At 45.0% G+C, this 18,999-nt stretch overlaps 1 pseudogene; it reads right to left on the reverse strand.

The window, feature by feature from the left end:
- Positions 1-714: 714 nt before the first annotated feature.
- LOC143274030 (small ribosomal subunit protein uS5 pseudogene) lies at positions 715-2,418 on the reverse strand (annotated as a pseudogene).
- Positions 2,419-18,999: the final 16,581 nt, after the last annotated feature.

Below are 18,999 nucleotides of genomic sequence, written 5' to 3' on the forward strand. Positions count from 1 at the left end.
TTTATTAATACCAAAGTGATTTAAATGGTAAAGGTCTCCATCCACTCATATATTTGAATAATTAATCCTCTGTTGGTGGAACTGTTTGGGAAGGATTAGGAGGTGTGGCCTTGTTGGAGAAAGTGTATCACTGAGGGCAGGTTTTGGGGGTTTAAAGACTCCACACAAAGAGCACCATTCCCGGTCTTCTCTCTCTCTCTCTCTCTCTCTCTCTCTCTCTCTCTCTCTCTCAGTCTCTCTCAGTCTCTCTGTCTCTGTCTCTCTCTCTGTCTCTCTCTCTCTCTCTCTCTCTCTCTGCCTCCTACTTCTAGATCAAGATGTGAGCTATTAGATACTGTTCCAGCACCATGCCTGCCTGCCCACCTACCTGATTCCATGCTCCCTGCCATGATGGGTCATGAACTCTAACCCTCTGAAACTATAAACTCCAAACAAATGCTTACTTTTATAAGTTGCCTTGGTCATAGTATTTTATCACAACAATAGAAAAGCATCTAACACAAACACATACAGACATGGGAAATCTGGATCATGTGCTAGATGCTAACCTGTGGAAAAGCATGCATTTGCTATTCATCTTTCTTTTGTCTGACCCATACACACTGCATCTAAACCCTCTACTGTATGAAGAAGGCTTGATCATTCAGGTCCCACTCAAGACATTCAAAGTTTTGTTTTGTTTTTTAACAAACTTAATTCACATTATTTATTTATTTACTTTTGTACAAGAGCCTGTGTCCTCTGAACAGAAACTCTAGTATGGATTTTCACAGATGGTCAGTAAATTCCTGATAAAGACACTTGGTAAACACAGTCTTTACTTATTCAAGCCTTGGAGATGTGAGGGAGACAGTCTCTTAGCACCACCTTTGACTCACTTTCAGAGGCTTCAGAGGGGGAGCAGCCTGGACTCCTGAAGAGGTGGCAATGTCTGGGGTCGCCGCGGTGATGGAGGGTCCTGTCCAAGATGGGGTGGCTACGGCACCCTCCAGGACTGGAAAAACCAAGCTGGAAATGTCACAAGAAGATCTCATCAAGTTTGCCAAGAAGTAAATGATGCTACCGAAAGTAAAGCAAGTTGTACAGAATTAGACAAAGTAATTGAGGAACTCAAATCAAAGCCTGTTGTGGGGAGAACTGAGGCTCTTATTAAGGCCCTAAGAATAACGGACGCTGGAGCTTGGGGTGGAGCTTGGGGTGGTGGGACATGACAGCAGTCAAAGAACTCAGGAGGCAGAGCCACTGTCAATAAAGTTCTGAAAATATGCTGCAGTTGCCTGTTGCTGTTCCAGATGAAAACCACACCAGGGGCCGAGACGGTCTTCAGGGAAGCAAGAGGAACCTACAATGAAAGGACTCGGAAATGTCGTCCCTTGAGCTCACACATGTTGTACCACACACCTTCAATCCAGCCTGCTGTGGGGCTGTCTTTCTGTATGCTATAAATATATGTTGCTCCCATTGGTTAAGAAACAACGCTGCTTTGACCTATGTTAAGGCAGGATAAGAGCCAGGCAGGAAATCCAAGCAGACAGAGAGGGAGAAGAAAGGTAGAGTCAGAGCAGAAGCCATCCAGCTGCCCAAGGAACAAGATGCCAACAGACCGGTAATCCCACGGCCATGTGGCAAAATATAGATTAAAAGAAATGGGCTAATTCAAGATGTCAGAGCTAGCTAGCAATAAGCCCAAGCCATAGACCCAACAGTTTGTCATTAATATAAGCCTCTGTGTGTTTACTGGGACCAAGCAGCTGGGGGACACAGGAAAACTTCTGGTTACAACAGTTACTTTCCAGAGGTCAGGGGTAGCTGTGGCTCATGGAGATGGCATCAAATGTGGCCTTGGCAAAGTTGCCCAGGGTGGCAGTGCAGTCCCTGGCTGATGTGTAGCAGTTGTCAATAGTGACCATCATCAGTGGCTTCTTAGGCACAGGATCTAAGATGATGCCAGTGCCTCTGGGGGACAGGGATGAGACCAACACAGAGCCACAATGGCTTGTCACTTTGCACAGAACAGTTTGGAACTTGTTAATCTTGTTCCCCCGGGTAGCCTCTCCTCATAGGGGCAATGGAAATATGATGGCCCCTCAAATAGCAGCAGTTACCACCTTAGAGCACTTAACACCAAGATCATCATGACCATTGTAGTCCTCAAGAGCAACAAAAGCCTGAACCTGGTCCCCTGGCCAGCCAGAGTCTGCTTCTGTGTTGGCATGATCTTTAGAACCTCATCCTTTAGAGATGCACCCAGGAAAAAGTCAATAATCTCCGATTCCCTCATGACAGGGAGAACAGGGAGATCTCCTCCAGGGACTTGATCTTCATGTCCTTGACCAGGTAGCCCAGATTGGTGACAGGGATCCACTTCTAGTCTTTGGCTTTACCTCCATGAGCCCCATTGTTTTGACCAAGACCATAGCCCCTAAAACCGAGGTCAAATCCTCCATGGAAGCCTCCAGGGCCTCCTAATCTTGGGCCCCCAAGACCCTTATATTGCACTGAATCACCTGCCATTTGGTGTTTTCATAAAGAAGCAAGGCATTCAGTGTTCTAAGTATTTTCCCTAGTGTCACTTTTATACTTATTACTTTGGGGAGGTTCATCTGTCTGTTATTTTTTTAAACAAAGATTCACTATTCAGCCTTAGTTGATCTCAAAGTCATGATCACCCTGCCTCCCTGCTGAGGGCTGGGTTTGTAGGTGCAAACCACAATGCCTGGCTTCTAACTTCCTATGGAAACAGGTCAGGGCAACTTGTACCAAGCAGACTCATTACTCAGACCCTGAATAGGGAGGAATGGCATTAGGAGATACGGGGAGAATCTATGACATGGGCATTGGGAAGGTGTCATAACCCCAGGCAGGGAAACCACTCACATGTAAGCACATGCCATCTGTCATCACAACGGAAAGTTGATGAAGATGTAGAACCAGAAGCAGCGAAGAGTTGTGTCATGTCCAGACCCCAAATAATCTTGAAATGTTGTCCTAGTGTGGGCTTCTGTCGCTGTGAAGAGAAACCACGACCACGGCAACTCTTACAAAGGAAACATTTAGTCAATCGGGGACTGGGGGGTAGCTTGCAGTTTAAGAGGTTCACTCAATTATTGTCATGGCAGGGAGCATGGTGGCATGTGAGCAGAGGAGCTGAGAGTGCTAGATTTTGCAGGCCACAGGGAATCAACTGACTGTCACACAGCGTGAAGCTAGAGAAAAAAACCCCAAAGCCCACCCACAGTGACACACTTCCAACAGAAGGTGTGGCCCAGATTAACAGGGTGCCCTCCAGCCTCAAGGTCTGGATTAAAGGAGGGTGTCACCCAGTTTCCTCCAACAAGGCCCCACTTCCTCCAACAAGGCCACACCTCCTAATAGCGCTACTCTCTGTGATCTTCCGGGGGCCAAATGCATTCAAACTGCCACAAACGTTTATTCAACTTGACTTAGACTCCCATCAAGCAGCTTCTCGGGGGTTTTTCCCTTTGCCCTGTCCCTGAGCAGAAACATTTCAACAGAGAGCCTGTGTCTGCCCAACCCTTGTACTTTGGATGAGGAACGAGGGGGCTGGTATTTGACTCTTTGAAGGAATATGTATGTATTTCAGGAGGGACCATGATGAAGCTATTCCCAGCTGGCCTGACAGCATAAAATACTGCCATGTGAACTGAACCTAGAAAGAGATGGAGCCTCAGGGATGTCAGGCAGGCAGAGGTACTCATGTGTGGGATAGGCATGAAGTCTCGGGACCTGGGGATAAACTACAGAGTAAGCTTCTACTAAGGTTCCTAGGAAATCCTGCCTTCTGATAGCAAGATGTGGGCTGGACTTACTGATTCTGACAGAACACGGCAGATGCGATGGGTTTGAAACTAACTGGGTATGAGGCTCCAAATCCCATGCTCTTTCTCATATTCCTTCCTCAGGAGCTTCCAAATGACATCACAGCCTCAGAGAACAGCTTGCCTGACATTTCAGGGGGACCTGGCACTAGACATCCCCAGGTAAGCGTATCATTCCTGACCCAGATGAAACCAGGGGGGAATTGTCAAATCAAGCCTTTAAATGCAGAGGTACATTGCTACACAGGAAGAGTAAGTCAAGGGCAGCCCGTAAAAGTTGGTTAGTCTGTTGCAGTCCGTACTGGAAATAATCAGGAAATGGCACCAGCCCTTCTTATTTGGAAAGACTCAGATAAAGTGGTTGCTGGCGCCAGTCCTGCATCTCAAGACTGAAGAATAGACAGGGCAGGACAAGGATTGCTGCCTTTCATAAAACTGGCTTTCACACATCTCGCCTCACACTTCTACAAGCCTTTGCCCCAATCCCCGTCTCCTGAGCTTCTTCATTTTAAGATCTCAAAATTGCATAGCATTACATAGTATTAGCAGCAGCTCTAAGTGCATTGCCTCTGAAAAGTCGCTCGGTTCGTCCAGTCCCAGCGAGCAGCACCAATTTTTATGCTGTCCCAAAGGAAAAAGAAAAAGAGCTCACCAAGAGAAAGATTCTTTTTGGTGAGAAGTCAATTTGAAGGAAGTGAAATTAAAATTATTTGAGGTGTCTGACACTTAATGAATTTGTAGAGAGGAAAAACGTGAAACGTGTGTAAAAACTCAAGAAAGTGGTATTTAGAAACCAAAACTGAAAAAAAATAAATCAATGTAATCTAAGTCTGAGCTGATGGGGTCTTGCTTGATTTAAGTTCTCTCATTAAGAAGTCATATAGATTTCTTTGCTCTTTCATTTCGAACAATAGCTTACATCTATAACCTTGTCAAAAACACAGAAATCAGAGGAAATAGCAAGGCCCAGAGGACCAGGTAAAACTTTAGGACTTGAAGGAATTTAATTTAAGTACCACCACTAACCTTCTGGAGGTTACAGGAACTCTTTTAAGCTAATTAAAAACTATCTATGGAGTAAAAATAAATGCAATCATCCACCTCATAGGGCTGTGTTGGGACTAACAAATAAAATGGACTGCAAAGCACTTAACCAAATAGAACCAGCCAGCCTGGAACTATATGCTATGCTAACAACATTTTAGTGTCCTCATTTAACCCCTAGAAATTGAAAAACACTGACTACAGACCTCTGAGCACAGAGACAGAAAACTGGTTGACTGTTTGCAAAGCAAAGCTCTCCCTTGAAGAAGGTGTCAAAGGCTTGCCATTCCAATAAAATTAAAATGAAAAATAGTTTCCCTGACAGAAAGACAGCAAGAAATGAAAATAAAAACTATGATAACCGAGCACCTCTGTGACTCGTTGGGGGCTAGCTAGATGCTAGACATCACATAATTCTGTTATTGATTCACTCATCATAACACTCCCACTGACTGGGGACATTTAAATATGTTGCATAAAGGGCATTTAGTAATAAATAGGTCACTCAGTGAAGAGCTGAGCTGATATCCAAATAAGAACTTTTTAGTCCAAAAAAAAATTTGCTAGTAGATGTAGCACTATGCTGGGAACATAAACATCCTGCATTGGGAAGTGTTTGGGTTGGTTTTATTGTTTGTTTGTTTTTCACTGAAGAGAAAGATTCCAAGATCATTTGGAGAACCAATCTAATGCTCTTCCAATGCCTGGCTCTTTGGAGGACTCTCCACCCTATCATACAACAGGGCCAAGGACACCGTGTGTTCTGAACATGGCAGTCCACAAGCTGGCATTGTTCAAGTACATAACATGGAAAGTTCCATCTAAACAGAAAGGATGGGTGTCGGCCACACCAATCGGATCATCTCTATACCCCATTTGATCATATAATAAATTGGCAAGTGGAGACAAGAGGCCAGAAGCAAATACTCAAACTGCCCTGCTAGTTCATATTAATGCCAAATAGCTGAAACAAAAATCAACCCCTCTGCTCCCAGGAGCCAGTTGTGCCCACGGGCAGCTGTCTATGATTGTCTGGCTTCCTGGCTCTAGAGCATTCAGTCTTCATGGTTGAACTGTGTGCAGTCTTGAAACCATGCTAGGCCAAGGTCAGTATCCTGAGGAAGCATGCATTCTGGCCGAGATTCAAGGGGAAGATCCTTATTGAAGAGTATGATAGGAACTAGCACTGCTGAAGAAGTGGGAGAGGCAGGAAACGGAGAGAGTCAGAGGCCCAGAGCATCCTGGCAGGAACTCTCACGGGGATGGCCATTCGGAAATGGTCTGAAGCCACACAAAACAACCTTAGCCCTTTTATGCCTACACAGACTAGTCACTGGGCAGGGATTTCACAGTGAGGGGGAGATGTTGGGTAAAAGAACCCCCTACTTGCTCAGAGACAAGCTGAGCCATGAACGGGAGGAGACATGCTTCCTAGCAGCCAGACAATGCCCGTGACTCTCCCTTAAAATAAAAGCTGGGAAGCTCACAGCAGCACCCACCAAATCCAGCCTTTGCTCCGCTTGCATCTCAGATTTTGAACTTCCTGGGGAAAATTACCAAAAGACCCAAGTTGGTGTTGAAGAACACCCGAGGTCAATTCGATAGCTAAGAATTCATCTCACTGGGCAATCTAAAAAGCTTATTCCTCAAAGCAAACTAGACCTTCATCCTCCAGGGACCTGAACACCTGCACAAGCCCCTTTCCAGTCAGGGTCACTGGGTTTGTGTAACTGTCACCGCACAATTAACATTGAGCAGTGGAGTGTCGAACGATGCCCTGGGCACGCTCTGCATAAGTATGTTGTTCTTTGGGTTGCTGCCACGAAGCAGTCAGTCAGCCACATCTTACTGACTGATGATCCCTGTCAGTACATTGACTCTCTTCTTCTTAAAGTCCACAGTGACCAGGTGGTAGGTAGAGCAGAAAATGTGAAGGGGTTTTTCTGTGTCTTCTAACGGAAATGATCAGTATGGAAATTCACAGAAGCTGGAAGAGCAAATGATCTTCTGTTGCAGCTGGGGGAGGGAGGGCATGGTACATGCCTATAATTCAAGCACTTGGGAGTGGGGTAGAGGCAGGAGAACAAGGAGTTCAAAGTCAGCCTAGGCTATGTAGTGAGACCCTGTGGTTCAAAAGACCAGAGAGAGGCCGACATAATGAAATGCCATCACAAACAAACCACAACCTGATTTAGGTCCTGGGTATAAAAGGATGGGCTTGGAAAGGAATTTAGGGGAGGGTTCTTGAGGACGACTTGTTCTCAGCATAGGAGAGAAGGATCTGGCCTCAGAGTCTGCTGAAGAGGGAAGGGTGAAGCAAAGAGATGAGAAGGGACTAAGAGGAGGCAGCTAGATGGGTAATGGGCTAAAGAACTTTGTCAAGCCAGGTGGTGGTGGCACATGCCTTTATTTAATCCCAGCACTCGGGAGGCAGAGGCAGGTGGATCTCTGTGAGTTCGAGGCCAGCCTGATCTCCAAAGCAAGTTCCAGGGAAAGGCACAAAGCTACACAGAGAAACCCTGTCTCGAAAAACCAAAAAGAAAAAAAAAGAAAAGAATTTTGTCAAATGTTGTGGCCATTGGAAAATGCCAAGGTGGTAAGACAGTCCAAATAACTCTGTAGAACAATTCAGAAATGTGATTTAAGATTGTTTGCTGTGTGATGTAATCTCTCCCCTATGACCAACTTTCAATAAATGTTCTATTAAAAAAGATAGAGTAGGGGAAACATGAGAGAGCTATAAGTTAATAGAATCACGAGGAGTTATTGTAAGCACGGGGTATTTCTGTCAAGAAAAGAGAGGGAGAACAAGGAATAGGAGACCATGGTAAATGAAGACCACATGAGAAGGTGAGAAGGGGAGGAAGCAGAGAGCTAGGGAGGCCCACGGAGATCCACAAAGATACCCCCTCAAAAGACTGCTGGCAATGGTCACGAGACGGCAGGAACTGACCTACTCTGGTGATGGAATGGCCAGACACCCAAATAGTGGTGCCATAAACCCCATCCAAGGACTGAGGAATCTGAAGGCAGACATCCACGGCTGGGCCCCTGGTGGAGCACTGGGAGTCTAATTAGTGAGTAAGAAGAGGATTTATATGAGCGAGAATTGTTGAAGCCAAGGTTGGATAAAGCACCGGGATAAATAACCAAATGAATGGAAGCACAGGATCTATGAACCAAAGGCTGAGGGGCCCCCAACTGGATCAGGCCACCTGAACGGGTGAGACAGTCAGTTGGCTTGATCTGTTTGGGAGGCAGCTGTGCATTGGTGCCAGGTCCTGGGCTCGTTGCATGAGTTGGCTGTTTGAATCCTGGGACTTATGCAGGGACACTTGGCTCGGTCTGGGAGGGGGGAATGGACCTGCCTGGACTGAGTCTACCAGGTCAACCCCGGTCCTCGGGGGAGACCTTGATCTGGAGGAGGTGGGAATGGGGGGTGGGCTAGGGGGAGGGGTGGGCGAGAGGGGGAGAACAGGGGATTCTGTGGCTATTATGTTGAACTGAATGGTGTTATAAAATAATAATAATAATAATAATAATAATAATAATAATTAAAAAAAAATTAATGCACAAAAAAAAAAAAGATAGAGTAGGGGAAACATGAGAGAGCTATAAGTTAATAGAATCACGAGGAGTTATTGTAAGCACGGGGTATTTCTGTTTCCAAGATCAGTCATTAACATACGGTATGTGCCACAATCCAACACACTGAGTTGACATCTTGCTAAGAACAAAGTCAAAATCAGCACAATGAGATATTAAAAAGTGGGAAATATTGATGACCCCCAGCAGGTGAGAAAAGCACAGGCATCCCTCCTGAAGCAACACAGTCCTCTAACCAGGAGCCCAGACGCAAATGGGGGTCAGCCATTTCTAAGTGTGTTTCCTTGAGTCCACTCCTGAGCATGCTCGGTTTAAGGTCGTAGAGCCCATGTTTGAAAGATTAAACTAATAAACAGGAATGCCTCTGAGCACACTCAGTTTGCAACCTGAAATCTGAGCTGAAACTAAAGGAAAAGACACTCTGAAGATGTGTTAAGGAGTCTTCCTCTGAAGGGATCTGCCTGCTTAGTGGCTAACATTGGAACAAACAGGATGCTTATGCTATAAGGGCTTCATCTTCAAGCTAGTACCTGTGTTGAATGTTCACAGTTCTACTCCATCACTGTCTTGGACAGGGATCTTCTATGTGGTGTGGCAAGTTAAAGGACAATTCAGCCTCATGGCCATGAGCCTGCTATTTGTCTCATTCACCATTAAAGGGATCCTTTGGTCTGAGGTGATATGATACAAGCTACCTGTTGGCAGATCACTGTCCAAGTTCTGAGACAGGGAGGTCTTGCAAGCAGGAAATCAAACCACATTACGAAACCTTCACAGCACCAGTACCACCTTGGCACTGCAATGGTTTAGTTTCAACATGAAACCTTTCAATGATCCGCTAAACCTTCCTCCACATTTATATTTTTCAAGAACCTGATGGTTCTTAAAGGAACTTTTATTCAAGGCTGGTAGGGGTATAAACTAGTTCAGCCACTATGGTAATCAGTATGATGAGTCCTCAAAAAAAGAAAAAAAGAACTACTGTGTGATCCAGCGATATCACACGTGTACAACAAAGTCAGCATATAATAGAAACACTTGTGAGTCCCCACTTATTGTGGTGCAATTCACAGCAGCCAAGTTACGGAAAGCCTAGATGTCCATCAAAGGATAAAGAAAAGGTGAGATATATATTAGAATGTTGTTCAGTCGTAAAGAAAAATGACACTGTGCTATTTACAAAAATTGAAACTCATAATGCTAAGTGAAATAAACCAGATATACACAAATAATTGCATGTTTTCTTTCATACATGGAATTGGGGGGTTGGGGAGTAGAGGGACATAAAAGCATAATAGGGGGTATTAGAGGTATGGAAAGAGGAGAGAAGGGATAAGAAAGGGTGAGAGAGGAGGTGAATATGACCAAAGATATTATGAGCATGGATGAAAATGACATGATACTCATTACTCTGTACAAGAAAGAAAAAAGAAATACATAACTCTTTGATCTTCTCTTCCTAAATTCATCTAGACTTTGCCTCTTTGGGGAGATTCAAATGTTTTTGTCTAACTACCTCATCCGCCCATCCCAGAGGAAGATAGGCTACCCTCTGCCAACCTGTCTTGGGACTCCTCAGAGAGGTAGTTATTTTTACTAATTGTCCCTTGTGAGCTCCATCAGTTGGGTTGAAGGATCCCTTCACTTACATCTTTTATTACTGTATTTATGGTTACAGTTGGGATCTGGAATGTCCCCATTACCATTATGGTGACACATTGATGCTACTGGGAAGCGGTAGATCTTAAGAAGTAGAGCCTAGGGGGGAGTTTTAAGTAATCGGGGACATGTTCTCAAAGGGGCTAACTGGGTCCTGACTCCCTCTGTTTTTATGCCTCAGCCTTTAGGTGAGCAGCTTTGTTCTTTATTTCCTGTTGTGTCAGCCCAAAGCAATATTTGCCAATTGTGCCAGGGCTGAAACCCGTGAGCCTGAGGAATGAATGTGTCTTCTTTATAAGTTGATTGTCTCGGGTGTTTGCTACAGTGCAGAGAGCTGACTAACATAACCATCAAGTCCCTCTCTGCCTGAGAAAGCGACAAGCTGAAAGGCGGCATCTATCAGATCTCCGCTAAGCTTTGGGGAGGGATGGGGGGGGTTATGCTCAGCACCATACCATCCAGCAGAATAAAATAAAAACTCACTGTACTAACACTCTCATGGATTCTTGGCTTCCTCATTAGAGCTGGAATTTTCCCCAGCCCAGTCCTCAGCTACCTCCTAATTTATGTTGTAGTCACAAAGGCAGTTTGGTTCCTTTTCTCATTCTTAGGCTTCCCAAGCCTCCTTCTAAAACCTGTTTCTTATAGCCAAATGTCTCATCTATTCCAAAGGAAAAAAATCTGCCACTTTCTCAGAACTTAACAGCACCTAGTGTCTGCTGGGATTTAGAATAACAAATTGCTTCCCTTCTACATAAAGACCAGTCAGGTACAATAGACTCTTAAGGGACTTTCTGTCTCAAAAGGTTTCCACTCTCTGTAAGACTTCCCACACCCGTGGGAAGGTTGAACAACGGCCATAACTAAACCATGTGACTCCCTCACAGTTGACAGATCCTCAAGGGACTCCCTGATCCAAGTTGGAACACTCCGATTCTCTGTCCCAGGAATGTGAGTCAGGAGCCAGACACTAGCACCTAAAATTAGAATCATGTTACGGTTCTCACACAAACTCCTGCCATATGGGTCCCTGGTGGTGTGGCTTCCTCCTCCCCAGCACTAGGATGGTCAGCCCTTTCCTATGCTTAGACAATACCAAAATCCCTTCACTACTTAAACTAAGAGGGGTTCATTTTTAGTGCTTTTTACTTAAAATTCCATAGTGAAGAGAGACTTTGGAAAACCCCATAAAGAAAGCCATGCAGATTCTCAGAGCAGAACACTTAACAAATGTTCTCAGAAAGCCCAGGTTAGTATGTGTCCTCTGACCAAAGAGTTGGTCAGGCATCACTGCCAGAAAATGAAATGACTGTGAATTCTCTTATACTCAGATGAATTCATTTTATAGGGCAATCCAGGAGACCGTGCAACACAGAATAGGGAAATCACGGACACAGAGGATTTCAGAGACTTTGGGGGCATCGGCAACTCATTCCAGGACTTAGTCATCATTGCAGAACAGCAACGGACGGATCCTAGGAGATCTAGGAACTCCTACGCAACCGCAGTGTGTGTTAAGAAGTTGGGGCCGAAAGGTACCCATTCCCCAGATGCTGCCATTTCCAGGAATGACAATGACCGTGCTGGTGCTTGGCAGAGTGTGACCAGCTGTGTGCAGGGGCTGCTTCCTCTCTTAACAGTGCTATCCCTTGTCCTTGGATTCCAAAGCAAAACCTAGAATTAATCTGATCTGAGCATTTAAAGCCACACTCCTCTTCTGCCGCCAGGAGGTAATGAGCAGTCTACCCCGCTTGGATTTCCTTTTCCTAATTACTCTAAAAATTAAATCGAAGGCTTCTTGCCTCCCTCCATCCTGCTCCTCGGTGACAACACAATTAAATACAACCGCTGCTATGAGGCAGCCATGGTGTCTTCCTCCCTCCTTGTCAGCACCCCTCTTTCCCGCTCCAAGCAGCCCGCCTTCTCTTCTTTATCTCTATAGGAATCAGAAGGCAATAGTTCACATTGCAGAGAGCGTCTTCTTGGGTTAGGAAAAGATCGTCTTCCATTTTGTAGTCAGGAAGTCTTTGTTTTGCTTTATTTCTTTAATGCAAGACTGGAGAAGTCGGGGGAGGGTACTGGAATCCCAGCACTACTTAAGCCATGATATCTAATTTCCAACTTTGCCCTTAACAGCTCATTACGTCAGCTGCCATCTCTTTCCCCTCTCCCTCGTTTTCTGCTGAAAATTGATCTCATTGTTCTTGTCCACATGAAAGGGCCCAGGCTCAGGCATTTCAATTGGCTTCGGCTCAAGAATAAAAGATCCCCTTTTAAAGTGAAAATCATGACTTTTTGCCAATTCAAATCACATTACTCATTTTCCCTCCCAGGCCAGGCAAGAATGCCAAGCGCTGCCCTCTTCAGGGCCCATGCACACTGCTGAGAGGTCTGGCAGCCTGCCATTTCACTGACAATGTGCCTGCTAGTGTGACCTGTGGGTTGATGGGGAGACCTCAGAAACATACTCAGACAGGTCTGCCGTCATTCACAGCATTCAGAACCCTGCTACACGGTTCCACATGGTGTCCCAAAGGGGCATGTTGCCAATTGACTGGATTTTTGGCATCGCTTAGGAGCCATTAAAGAGAAACTCTGCTGTTTATCGGCAGCTTGCAAGCAGAAGCGGATGAGATCTTATTTGTAGAGTGAGGCATTCTGAAGGGTTCAGAGGCGACCAGTGTAGCTGGAGCACTGTTTCTAGAGCTCTGTGGAAATAAAGCTGCACAGCTGAGACACCAGAGCTATAGAGACATCTTCCTTTCTTCCAGTAATGACCCCTGCTTCTAGCCGGGTCGCATAACTCATCAGTCTCCAGGCAGACAGACCCTTGGGTTCCAGTTCTGGCCTCTATGTTCTTAGCAGGTATAGAAGGACCAACGATTCAGAAAAGGGGCAATGTCATTGCAGTTAGCATCAGACACAGAAATGCAACAGGAAGGTGAATGATGGAAAAAGTACATAGGAGTTTGCTGTTTTGTTCTTACATGTTGCTGTGACTGTGAAACTCATTTTTAAATAAAATAGTAGCAACAACAGCATCCTACTCAACGCATATGATAAACTGGGCTTGGGTGTGCATGCCTGTAACCTCAGCATTCAGAAGCCTGAGGCAGGAAGACCAGTCTTGAATTTGAGGTCAGTCTGAATTACACAGGAAGACCCCATCAGAAAGAGACGGGGGAGCATGGTAATGAAATTTTGAACTCACCAAAATCTAACAGAGTCGGTATTTGTAGAGGTCAGGAGAGCACCACAGGAAGAATGGAACATGAAATATTCAGGACGGGAGTAAAGGGGGGGGGGGAATCTCCCTGGCATATAAGCAGATGAAAGGTTTTACTATACAAATGTATTCCTTGCCTTAGTTTATGAGTCTAGTTGGAGCACAACAGCGACAGAGAAACTTGTCACTGTGTTCTCTTTGCAAGTCTTGAGGCTTATCCATATATTTCCAGACACTTTTTCTGTCAGTCACAAAGAGCCCCCAGAGAGTCCTCAGTCTTTGCATTAGCATCAGGCAAACACAAGCTAGGGATGAGTTGAAACATGGTAAAACATGGCCACGAGACAGATTAAAATGAGCCAAGTTTTTGCAGCAGCAAACTGAGGTGGCCAAGTTTAATCAATAATGATAATGAGTTCCTTATCAAGAAAATTATTCTCCACGATGAAGGAGGTGGGGAGGCTGTCAGTGAGTGAAAGGAAGCAGAGCCCTGTGTCTAGGTGAGGGTATGTAACAGATAGCCCAGGTGGAATATATAGTGCTTCGTTTGGAGACACAAAGGGACCAAGATTAGAATCACAACTGTTAAATTAAATGGCAAAGTCCTTGCCTTTCTTTTCCTCTATACAATGTGGAGCTGGCATGGGTGAAATATCTTTTCAATATTCCGAATTCTTTCAGTCCTTCAAAACTCACTTTTATAACACTAATCCTTTTTGAAGATTTTTGCCAACTAAAGAAATCTATGCAACACAGCACAGGTGCGCAAGAGAGAGCCTGGCTATTTTTCAAACTGCAAACGACCCCTTTGGGACCCGATAGGATTTGTTGCTTCCCATAGAAGAACTCAGGGTAGAGTCTTTGGGGAAAATGTTTCCAAATAGGAAATATTTGAGACAATTTGGGAGTTCATTTTTAGTCTGCCCCTGGGATAAATATGTCCAAAAATTCAAAACCTCTGGGCCCCAAATAGAGTGCATGTAGAAAAAAAAAATCTGAAAGCCTTTGTAATTCTTCTCTTAGCTATACCTGGGATACAATGGGTGAGATAATAGATAATTTTATTGTCACAGTAAATTCACTAAGTAGATAAAATAACTATCATCCTAAAAGAAAAATTAACACCCCAGATAAACTGAATGGGTCATACAGAAACACCCCGTGGCTTCTGCAGGAGCTCAGTATAACACAGCACAGTTTCAGAGGCTGGGCTGAATCTGTCTCTGTTGCCTAAGGGCTGTGGACCTCAGTTGAGCTACTAGGCAACTCTCCCTCAGCTTCCTCAAATTTAAAAAGCAGCAGTAAATGCCTCGCTTGGATCCTGAATGACCCAATGCCAATGTCTTGAGGGCTCAGTCCATCAAGTGAAGCAAAAGCAGATTTAGGAAAGAAAAGGGTTATTCTGGCTCACAATCCAAGGGTCCAGCCCACCGTGGTAGGGAAATGGTGGCCAAGGACCTTAGGTAGTTGGCCACATTACACCCACAATCAGGAAGCTTAGTGTTATGAATACTGTGCTCAGCTCCCTTTCTCCTTTCTTAAGTCAGTTCAGAACAGTAGCCCCTGGAACGGTGCCACTCACATTAAGATGGGTCTTCCCACATGAGTCAACCTAATCCTCACGACGATCCCTCACGGGCTTGCCCAGAGGCTTGTCTGCTATATGATTTTCGAGCTCATTGATAAACAATATTACTCACTATAAACCTCAGCCCCCTTCTCTCTCTCTCTCTCTCTCTCTCTCTCTCTCTCTCTCTCTCTCTCTCTCTCTCTCTCTCTCTCTTGCCCCTTGACCATGAAGTAAACAATTTTGCTACTTTCCACATTCCCAAAATGATGTACTACCTCCCCACAAGCCAAACAACAGAGCTATCTGATGATGACCTGAACCTCCAAAACCATGGACCAGAACAAAACTCTTCTCTTCATATGTTGATTATCTTGGATATTTGTTTATGGTGATAGAAAACTAACGGAAGTATGTAGCTCAATGAGTTATAAGATTCATTAATCTAAATTATGTAAGGCTGGTGGAATCAAGTCCAGCATATGGCATTACTAGCATTATTAGCCATGATTAGAGGAGTCTTAAATTAAACCCTTTCTAATTTGAATAATTAGATGAGGTAATTAAAAACACTTCTGATTTAACTGTTTTTTAGCACCATGGAGAACTGGATTCAAGTCCTTCTTCCATCATTAATCCTGTATGATCTGAAGCAACGCAAGTCGATAATAAACATCTTCTCAGAGGCCAGACTGGGGCAGGGATGTTATACATGAAGTGACTGTCACACAATACAAATGAGAGATAAGACTGATTGGATCACTATGGTAGCAGTTTAAATGAAGTGAAACACTGAGACTTGTCTGTGGTTTGGGCAAAGAACATGAAGGAAAAAGAGAAGTTGGAATAACCCTAAGTATTTGTCAAGAACAACCAGTTGAGAGGAATTGTCATAAAGGATGGTAGGAGAGCCTAGAAAGAAGCAAGATTGAGCAGAGAATTCAGAAGCGCAATCTGGGATGTGCTTGTCTGAAAACTCTGACTCACTATGGGTCTGCAGTTGGATACATCAGTCCAAAAGATCAAGGCAGTGTCAGGGGTCAACATATAAATTGAAGAGATCAATATTTAATGATCTTCCAATATTTAATGAGAGACAGCTCAAAAAGAAAAGAGAGTAAGGGACGAGGCACTGATACAACCCATCCAAAATTTAGAGATCCAGCAGAAACCTGCACAAAGAAACTGAAAGAAACGAGCAAGGAAAGAGACAAAAGACCAAGAGTGCGGTGTCATGGTAACCAGACCAAGACAGCTTCCAGAAGCAGCTATGTTCTGACTTTGGGCATCAGGCCAGCAGTCCATCTTCAGTACAAAAATAACATTGTTCTTCATCCTAATTTTAAATCAGTTAACTTCATATCTTATAGGTAATTCAAACTCTATTTTAAAAGTGAATGAGACCTGTCGTCAAAGGGAGAGAAGGAGGAGAAGGAGGAAGGAAGAGAAGAAAGAATGACCATTTTGGCTGTAACCAGTGTCCCTTTTGTATGCCAAGGACTGACAGACTAGCATCCCACTAAAGAAGGCTTTGTTTTCAGTCAGTATCAGTATTAAACCTAAAACTTCACATGAGCCAGCGTAGCTGCCCAAAGTCGCTATGGGATAGGACCGATGTAAGGAAGAGGCCATAACATGAACCCCAAATCCCTCTGCAGCAAACAGGGCTGCCTGGCTTCTGCTGTGTATCCCATCCTTCCCAGCAGCTTGCAGACCCGTTTTGGAGCTGAGGGCAGCCAGCAGCTTCACAGATCTGTTTGAATTCGCCTGAGCTAAAACAACCACTCTAATTTGCATTTCCAGTGCAATAGTTCTTGTGGAATCAAATTTACTTAGAAATATAAAGGCTGGTTCAGATTTGCCATCTGAGGAAGTGGCTTGTTAGAACGGGGCCCTGAAGCACACGCAACCCGCTGCAGATGCCAGAGCCCGGAAGACTGGGTTAGTGACGGTTGTTCATTCCTGGCTCTCTTCATTTGTCTACCCTTCTTGAAATGAGCCGCCCTGACATGATCACTTGGCTGTTTACCTGTGTTTCCACCTGAACACCTATCCTGAGGCCCCGAGTCTGTCAAACTAAAAGAGATTTAGCAGACTGGATAGGCATGCCACTGTCCACCAGGGGATTCGTGGCATTTACTTAGCGTTTGTGTTGCACTTGCATTCATGTTTATTGGCCATTCCTCCCAAGATCCCTGGGAGTAGGGGCTCCCTGCTGTCTGCGGGGTTCAGTAAGGTGGAACAACTTGCTTGGAGTTTCACAGTGTGAAGAGAGGCTGTGCCAAAGCTCCAGTGTGCTGCCCAGCCCACAAGACAGATAGTTCCGTTATGAGCAATTCATCAACAGAAGGCCATGGAGCTGAGCATGAGCCAGGAAGTTCATACTGTAACTAAAAGCCAGCCACCACCACCGCCACTATCGCCGCCGCCGCCGCCGCCGCCGCCGCCACCACCACCACCCCCATTCCTGATATATTCCCCACACTGATCTCTCCCCAAACAGAAGGCTAAGGAGCAAGTGCAGTACCCAGTCACAGAGGGAGAATAGTCATTATCCCCACCTCACCTTGCCACTCTCAATACCGTGCCCGGGCCTCAGACAGCAAAGTTAAGGGAGCTTCTATCTGTGTCTTCCTCTTACCAGACAAGAGCTCAGTCTACTTAAATCTCCCTCAATCCCCCAACACACAAACACACACTCTGTAGCCAGTACCACACCATGTCTTTAATTTAGATTGTTTATATCCCTGTATCTTTGAAAGCCCTGATCAATTTGGTGTCTTCTCACTTAATTTCTCCTGCTTTGCACATATGGCAAGCTGGGCTTCCGGAGTGTTGTTTTCCCCAGGACACGTTCTACTCCCTTAGCTCTTGAGTAGAACCAATAGGATTTATTATCAAGCAAGTGCATCTTTGGACTCATTCAAGGAGGATTAGAACCAATACAGCTGAACAGCAAGTCTGTCTCACGAGGCGGCCCTCGTTTAATAGCAAGAGCTTGAAGACAACTAGTTCGTCTTCATTTCTGTGCTCCCTGGCTACGTGATCCTGACAATCAATGAACATCCCCATACAACAGCTGGCTCAGCAACAGATCAGGGTAATATATCTCATGGTAGAGCCATGGTGTATAGACAACATGTCACAGACCAGAAACTCAAGAAGGGGAAGTAAACGCTGTTTTTAACAAATGTCTTAGGTATTATGAATTCCAGTTTCTTGTAAAAGCCCAATTTAAATGTCACCTGTGAGGATCAGCCAGGGCGATGAATGTAAAACGCCTCGTAGGTTGGTGACCACACTCCAATGGTGGTGACTGTAACGGATGCTGATAAACATTTTTCTCCACTGACAGGAGGATTCCAGGGACCCTCCGCAGCATCACATGAGAAAACTAAGGAGGCCCCTTCTCAATGATCTAAGATGACACATTGTCAGAATCTATTTTCAAGACTGTCCCCTTTCCCACCCCACTGAAACTCCATGGCTCTTGGAGTTGGTTAAAGAAATGCCTTTGAAGTGGAAACTCAGTAAAATGAGCAGGAAACACGCTGAATGGGTAATAGAGTAACCACGGACAGCTGATTGGTATGTACCATGCACCAAGCACTGTCCTCTAGATTTACATACATTAAGTTCTTTAATTAAAAGATCATGCTGTTTTCAACCACAGCAGCTGTGGTGCTGGTCACAGCTCTGTGCCTGCTGGCAACCATGCTCCACGGACAGGTGACTGTGCAGTGTGTGGCTTGTGGTTCTCATTCAAGATTAAGTTTTGGACCAGAGCCCTGGAACATCAGCAGCGATGTCCCCTGCTCTGCTTGATCTGCCTCCGGGGCCTCATCCTGAAGGAAGAGTTCTCTCCCGGGAGATGGGATCTGTTTGCAAAGCCACGGGAAAGGGGTATTCCATATCTGAGAAACTGAGAGGCAAAACCAGAGACGCCAATTCCATATCTGAGAAACTGAGAGGCAAAACCACAGACGCCAATGTCTCAGGTTGGATGTGGTTCCTTCCAGTGACCATCCATCCTGGCCCTGCAGGCTCATCCCCATCCC

Source organism: Peromyscus maniculatus, chromosome 6, assembly GCF_049852395.1.
Source record: "Peromyscus maniculatus bairdii isolate BWxNUB_F1_BW_parent chromosome 6, HU_Pman_BW_mat_3.1, whole genome shotgun sequence".
NCBI lineage: Eukaryota > Metazoa > Chordata > Mammalia > Rodentia > Cricetidae > Peromyscus > Peromyscus maniculatus.